Source organism: Benincasa hispida, chromosome 7 (assembly GCF_027475165.1).
Source record: "Benincasa hispida cultivar pf3 chromosome 7, pf3_genome.v1.1, whole genome shotgun sequence".
In the NCBI taxonomy this organism is placed as follows: domain Eukaryota; kingdom Viridiplantae; phylum Streptophyta; class Magnoliopsida; order Cucurbitales; family Cucurbitaceae; genus Benincasa; species Benincasa hispida.
Genome location: NC_143484.1, coordinates 48,001,695 through 48,009,976, shown reverse-complemented (window position 1 = coordinate 48,009,976; position 8,282 = coordinate 48,001,695).

Sequence of the window (8,282 nt, the reverse complement as noted above, 5' to 3'; positions counted from 1 at the left end):
GCCCACGGGCCAAGTTTTAGTTGTATGCTACCATGATGAATGTATGTTATGGTAAACGTTAGCATGTTGATTGATAGTATGACTTGGATCAAAGTATGTTCTGCACGAGTCCTTATTTGATTACTATACACCTAGGCACTTGATTGTTAATATGAGGTGGTATGTGTTTCCATATGTTGGTATCTGATCTGCTGATGTTGAGCCATACTTGTATGTTGTGGAACTATGATGTTAAGGTATACATGAATGTTGTAGAATATGTTGTTGAGGATTATGTGTATGTGGTAGAGCAATGGTATCGAGGGTTACATATATGTCATAGATTCATACGGTGTTGATTTTTGAATGCTGAGACTGTGTGAATGTCCTCACTAATTAGTTAGATGCTCACCAGTTTGTGTTTCTTTTGGAATTCACCAATTTTGTGTTTCCTTTGGGATTCACCAGTTTGTGTCTCCTTCGGGATTCACTAGTTTTGTGTTTCCTTCGAAATTCACCAGTTTGTGTTTCCTTCGGGATTCACCAGTTTCTGTCTCCTTCGGGATTCACCAGTTTTTTGTTTCCTTCAGGATTCACCAGTTTGTGTCTCCTTCGGGATTCACTAGTTTATGTTTCCTATGGGATTCACCAAAGGTAGTGGGCATACTTAACTACAGTAGGATAGGACTCAGTCTCTTCCCTATTTCATGTGTGTATATGTGCCATATGTGGGTATCTAGAGGACATAGATGCCTAGCCTGACCTCAGTGGTGGGGCTACTTATTGAGTATTTCATACTCATCCTTTCTTATGTTGATGTTTCAGGAAAAGGTAAAGATGTACCGGCGATGGCACAGCATAATTCGTGATCATCACTGGGACTAGACCTTTTCGCTTCCGCATCTTGAAATTTGATATTTAGTTTTACTATTTAAAATTTATTACTAAGGATTATTTCTCTTATATGCCTTTGTTAGTCTTTAAGAATTTTGGGTACCGTATTAACTGTTTTAACAATTGCATTTAATAAATGTCTTTTGAACTTCTCTTGTTTAATTAGCATTTATTTCAAATAACTGAGCGTCATTTTAAATTCTGTGCATGCATTTATTTTAGTAACGGTCTTACCTAAGTCCTAGGGGGTTAGGTCGTTACATCCATGATTTTATGTGCAATGACCATGTTCTCAAACTTTTTGGTCAATGCATCAGGTATGTTTGCCAAAATGTGAACTTGAGCCCTCGAATTAGCCTTCATCCACACCACATATGCATTACGAACATTTCGTGGTGCATCAGGGGTTGGGACTTGAGGAAAATCCTCATTCATGACAACTTCGAGATTGTTTACCACGAAAAATGTTTTAATGGATTCTTTCCATGTCATGTAATTAAAACCGGTCAAACTTGAAAAGGCAACTAATGGAAAATCCCTATTAGACATTTTGCTGAAAAAACAAACATATTGATCTACATTAGATTTTAGCATAACTCTTTTTAAAAAAATCCAATCAGTTTTAGCAGAATCTAAATGAACCACATTTAACATCTAATTTTGCAATGACGCTTCAGCGATTTAGGACAAAAGCCACCGAAGGGTAGTCAATTTCTCCCTTCACTGAATTGAGACACTCTCAACTAATCATTACACCATAATACTCTTATTCCTATAATGATTAGTCATCATTTATTTGGTCAAGAAATCATTAACTTACTTAATAATTTCTCGTAAGTGTGACCCTTCATTTTAGATCCTAGAGTTCTGCCCCAATGAGCCAACCAAAGGGAAAAATCGATTGGGGTAAAAACTAAAGTGACTTTATCCATTTCTGGAGTTTGCGTTGATATTGACCAACTGCACAAACCATCCAAAAAGGGATGCTCCTAGGGTGCCTCGAAGCCATGCAAGAAGATGTCACGGTGCAAACCAATGAAAGAGATTGTAAGACATGTTGACACACATACTTTTCCCACTTACTATAAATAATCTCTCCATTCACCTTGATATTGACCCATGCAAACACCATCTGAAGGGGGACGCTCCCAGGGCGTCTCAAGGCTAAGCATGAGTCTCACGGTGTGAATATTAAGGGAGAAACGTGCATGGAAAAATAACATATCATATATATTTTTTCCTTCCACTGAGTATTTTAACAACTTAGGGTTTAATTTTACTTAGAAAAAATACGGTTAATTATTTTTACTAAGTGATTGTTTAAGTTTGTCCAAAAGTAATATTTACTTTGGAAATTTAAACAATTTTTATTAATATTCATTAAACACTTTAACAAATGTTAATCAACAATTGCATGCTTGTAGCAAATCTATCTAATTCACCTTTTCAGGTAGTTTCCCAGGTAGGGGTGTTCCATTTCCATCAGGTTAAATACCCCAACCTAGCCAGAACCTGCCTTAGACAAAAGGTCCCTTATAGATATATTTGGTACAGATTTAATCTTTTATTGAAATCAATTTAATCCTATTAAACTGATTTAAAGGATTAATCTAATTTCCAATTTCATTAGAAATTTGTGAACTTAGGTCTATCTCAATCATATTTTAAAACTTTTTTAAAAAATGATTTTACCTAAGTTTGCATGCGACTTTTGGTTATTGATTTTAATTCTAATTTCATTTATTATAACAATGATAAAAAATGAAACAATTAAAACTAACCATTACATGAATGACATACATAAGTTATTTATAACATCTATAAATTAACATAAAGTAGTATCATGTTTCATGCAATGTTCATTCATTACTAATATATGACATTTATATAACTAAGTAATGAACTATGCTATAGCATATACTCCATACAACCATTCAATTTTATATTATAACATTTATAATATAAATGATGCATGGATATGCTATAATGCATGCATACATATACTATAACTCTTATATTATATGATGCATGAGCATGCTTTATGTAATTTGAATCATGCATACTAATATATTATAACACTTATAATATAAAATGATGCATGGAAATAAATGCATAACCTATGGTGTGTTTTAAAGCTATATGACATACATTATGACATATAATATAAATATACATCACATGTATATTAATATTAAAGTTGATGGACCGAGATAGAAATTCTCTAAAACGGATAACTAATACAAAGTTTGAGTCCACCGGTTCGAAACAAATGAACCGAGTCTTGAACCGCTCACCACGAACCGCTCCACAAAGAACCCTTGTAGTTGATCGTGTAGTAAACTCCTGATCATCGAGCAGCGAGGCGTCGAGTATAAGCGATCATTTATATGCGATTGCGTAGCTTAAGACTATGCAATGAGCAAGAAAGTTTATGTGATCGTGTAGTAAACATCCATGCATCGAGTATCATATACTGCGTGATCGTGTAGATAATGACTATGTGATGAGCATGATATTCTACACGATCGTTTAGCACGCAAGGATGCTTCAAGTATCATATACCATATGATCGTCTACCAAGCTAATGCCTACATGATATGCAGCCAATGCAACACGATCATGAACCAAACTCTAAACGATCGCATAGCATTAGCTATGTGATCGTTTAGCAAATGCTACACGATCGTGTAGCAAACTCTACACAATCACATAACAAAATCTAAATGATCGTTTAGCTCTAGCTATACGATGCGACATCCTCCATTTCGTCTTTTCCATCGAGACGCACTGCAACCCTTCTTCTGAAGCCTCACGAGTGACTAAAAAACTTAACAAATGCAGACTCAATTGTAAATTATTGCCCAAAAACACAAGGGCCCTTACAAATTAACTTTGTAAATTAAAGAAAGTCATAAAACGAGAATTCTATCCCAAAACATCCATCAACAATTTATCCACAAACATTTATCACATAAACGAAATGCAGATTATAAAACCCACCAGTACTGTAAACGAATTCAATACAAGAATGGAATTTGGAATCAGAAACCAATTGAAGGGAACTCAACATGAGGAGATCCTTGAGCGGAAGTGGATCGTCCAAATTCCATAAATTATTGAAAACATAATTTATAGTAAACATACAATAGATATATGCATTTAACATTAAATTACAACATACTTTTAAACAAGAAATAAGTTCAAGAGATATCACCTTTGAAGAGCCTTTCTTCATGAATCCCTCAAACAATCACGAATGGAACTCCTTCCTCGCGAATCTTCTTCTTCTTACACGGACACTACCAGTCGGGAACCCTCTGTATTCTCTTTTGGGATTAAAGGATTCAAGCAGGAGCTGTGGACTTTGTTTGAATCCTTGGTAGAGGGAAGGAGAAGGAGAGGATGAGTTTTTTCTTAAAGAACTCTTCTCTTAGACACAGAACACTGGAAGGAGATGATCTTTCTACAACCAATTTGGAAAACACGTTAGTTATCTTGAGAGAATGTGGGAGGGAGTTATAACTCCTTCCCTTTTATTAATTTCAAATAAATTAATAAAATAGAATATATAATAACTACTATATATATACACACTATATGTTATATCAAATATAACATACAAACTATAGTTTTATATTGCATCAAATACAACATAAACTATAGATTTTATTCTCTCTCAACTATATGTGACATTTATTATAAATCACATTTATATTAAATCCATTTATATGAATCTCATCCATATAAATTATATTTGGATCATATACAAATATTTAATTCCTCTCAATATAAATCATATTTATATTTAATTACATGAATCTCATTTATATAATTGGTATTTGAATCATATTCAAATTTCCCTCATGATGTATCAAATACATTATAGTTAATTCCTTTAATTAATTTGAATACTTCAAATTGATCCAAAGATTAAATCCCTATTGAGCTACAGTGGGGATCTTATGGACATGTCGATTGAAGCTCCAACGGTACTCGAATAAATAATTAAACTCGGATAAATAATTAAACTCTTTAATTAAATTACCCAACATCCGTTAACTGTCGATTACTCTACCACTGCAGATAAATTTCTGTGTCCATTGGATATAACCAATCAACAGCGCGATGAACCTTCACAAATTGCTCATAACTGCAGCTGGGCTAAAATACCGCTTTGCCCTTGTAGTTACATCTAGCTTCTTAAATATCACCGATTCCTCTAATGAACAATAAGTCATAGTCCCACTGTTACCAAGTCCTTTCGAGCCAGAAGAGGGTGTGACCACTATGTTCAAGACTCGGAATCGGCCCTTAAGGGAGCAATTTATCTACTTGCCCCTACATCGAGGAAAGAGTGAATTTCTTCTTGTATAACTGAGTTCCCAGCTCCCCAGTCAGACAAATCCCCAAAATGATAGACTTGTTGAGTTGGCAATCTGGCCACTCTCACCCATAAAAATCAAAGGACTGCCTTCATGAGTAGAGTTCAACACTCACTCAGGATTCAAGTCATGTTACCTATGGATAGTGAAATGTAAGTCTCTATTATTAACGACATTATATAAAGAGACTAATCATTTCAGGGTCTAGTCTTATACAAACTCTTTGTATAGGATACCCCCGCTCGTATGTCTCTACATGAATGATCAGGATCAGATCATTTATAACACTTTACAATGCTTGCAATAGCTACAAAGCGGGTTGTATCCGTAGTGTCACCAGGATAAGGTATCAATCATTATCCATTTACTACAGACCATTTAGGTTATTATTTAAACAAGATCCACTTGTATGCCTCTACATATTTAAATTACATGAAATAACGTCGGATCTTAATTTATTGGATTGAGTATATGCTTATAAAATAAGACTTATTTTATTAACAACAATATGTTTATACAGAGTTTACAAACTACGAGATTCACAAGGAGATTTAGGACACCATTCGCAACACTTGGATCTTAGTTTGTTGGGTTGGGTTAATGCAAATGAAATATCGAATAAAATAACATCTTATATTATTAAATAAATAATTCATATAAAAAATTTACAAACTACGGAACCAATAATTCATATAAAAAATTTACAAACTATGGAACCCATGAAATTTAGGGCATCAACCCCAACATTAATAACACAACAATTACACTCTAAGTGTAAAAGAGTGAATGTGACCTTCATTTTCCAGAAATGAGAAATATGTATTAAAAAATAGTTAATGATGACATTCTTTTTTCACAATTAAGAAAAATTTGTAGAGATGGATGTCCAACCCCTCCACGAATGGATGAGATAGATTCATGAGAGAATCACCTCAACAAGATATGAAATTCAAGGTTTGAACATTGGAGAAATTTTTCTTCATAGATACACGAAATTTGTTGCTAGGAAAAAATGGGCCCCTTTCTTTTCCCCACGATGGAGGTCAATGCCCTTTCACCTTTGATGCCTTCTTGAGATTCTTAGTTCCTTTTAGATTTAAGAATTACTATAAAAGATTCATTATGTTCATTTGTAGCAAAGTTATGAGTGGGAGCTAGCAATACATATACAAAACTGAAAAGGGAAAAATGTGAGCATCTACTACAATGCAAGCTACCAGGTGTAGATTACCACAGGCTAACTTCTCATTTTTACGAACTTGACTTGATTAAACTGAACTAATCAGGACACGTCGCTTCATAGTGACTTATTTTATCTGGGGAACTTAAGAGGTTGTCTTTGTGTGGGAGATTTCTGTAGTTGACTTTATATTTTTTCAAATGTAGTGGTTTCCGCAGATGTCTCAAATAAAGTTTTACCATTTGTCTATGACAACAGAGTATCTTCTTGCAGAATATTTTCCTTTTCTGAAAATATCTGGGTGTAATATTTTGTCCAATATTTTTCTTTATCAAAGCGTGGTGTTCTTTTCCAAATAAGGATACGTTTCCTTTCTTGGATTTGATTATTAAAGGATAATTATGTTGATATTTAAGGTTGTCACTTTTATTGATCAAGCAAGAAGTTTTATGCTCTATGACCATTGTTGTGCATCGTGTATTCTTGCTTGTTGTTCACCAGTCCGTTGTGCAAGTTCTTCATCCGTTGAAGCGCAACATTTGAAGAAAATCACAGTCTTAGAGGGAGCCTAAGCTATTGTTGCTAGAGAAGGGATTCTTAGTCTTAGAAAGAGCCTAAGATTCAGCTTCGGAGAAGGAGTTCTCCATCTTAGAGGAATCCTCTGATTCATCAGTGAAGGGAGTTCGCAGGCTTGAGGAAAAATAAAATAGTGAAAGGAATCTCAATTATCGTCGGAAGTCGAGGTGATCAACACTAATATTGTCAAACTTAGGGGGAGCCTAAGTACACTTGAGAAGGAATCTCACATCTAGGGGGAGCCTAGTTGATCAGTGAGTTAAGCTCTACGTGAGTCATTGTAGTGAGCGTGTATTACAGATAAGTATTGCGTTATAAACTGCTTGGTAGCTCAATGGGTTCAAGTTGAGAATCAGATTTTGGGGTGGATTTGAAGTATTCAAATTAACAAGAGGAAATTTAATTATATATGATGTAATTGGTATGATGTATGAGATACATTAAGTAGTGGAATCAATGTAAATAAGATTTACATTAGGTACCATAAAATAGAAAAAGAACTATGGTGTATATGTTTCATGAGATGAAATATTAAAACTATAGGTTATAAATATAATATGGTAAGTTGGTTATCATATTTATTTATAATATATTAATTATATGATAATTAATTTCTTTTTCTCTAATAACTGATTAAGTGGGAGGTTATTGGTGGTTTTATGATAACCTTGAGATAAATGGAAAATGGTTTTCCTAAAATTAGAAGTTTCCTCATTCGAAAGTTCTCACGGACAAGCTATCAAGTGAAAGAGTTTCACTAAGCGATAACCGAGAGACTACACGTTCAGCTAAGTGATCACTTACCTTTGACTATACGATAGTTAATCAGCTTATCATAGCTAAACGATCGAGTGCTAAGTCTATATGATAGGCTGCCATTTACTAAACGATCGAGCACATCGTCTATATGATAGACAGTGTATTATTTTCCACTTGCTCGATCGTCTACTCGATTGTAGACCTCCAGTCTCTTCCTCAAGCCAAGATCAAACAGAGCCCACAACTCTTGGATTCTCTCACCGAGAATACCAAGGTAACCATTGTGGTGGTGTTCTCACTCAATTCGTGAATCAAGTTGGATTCGATTGAGTTCAAGGAGCTATTGGCTGTTCGTTGTGTTTGTGTTCGTTGGTTATATCAATCATTGCGTTCGAGTGTGCTGTACTTGGACGCTTGTAGATTGATCAAGAGATTTGTGAAGAATGGTTCTTTAAAGGTATGCATCCTCTATCTCTTGTATCATCGTTTAACATGTTGTAATTTCTTGTTGT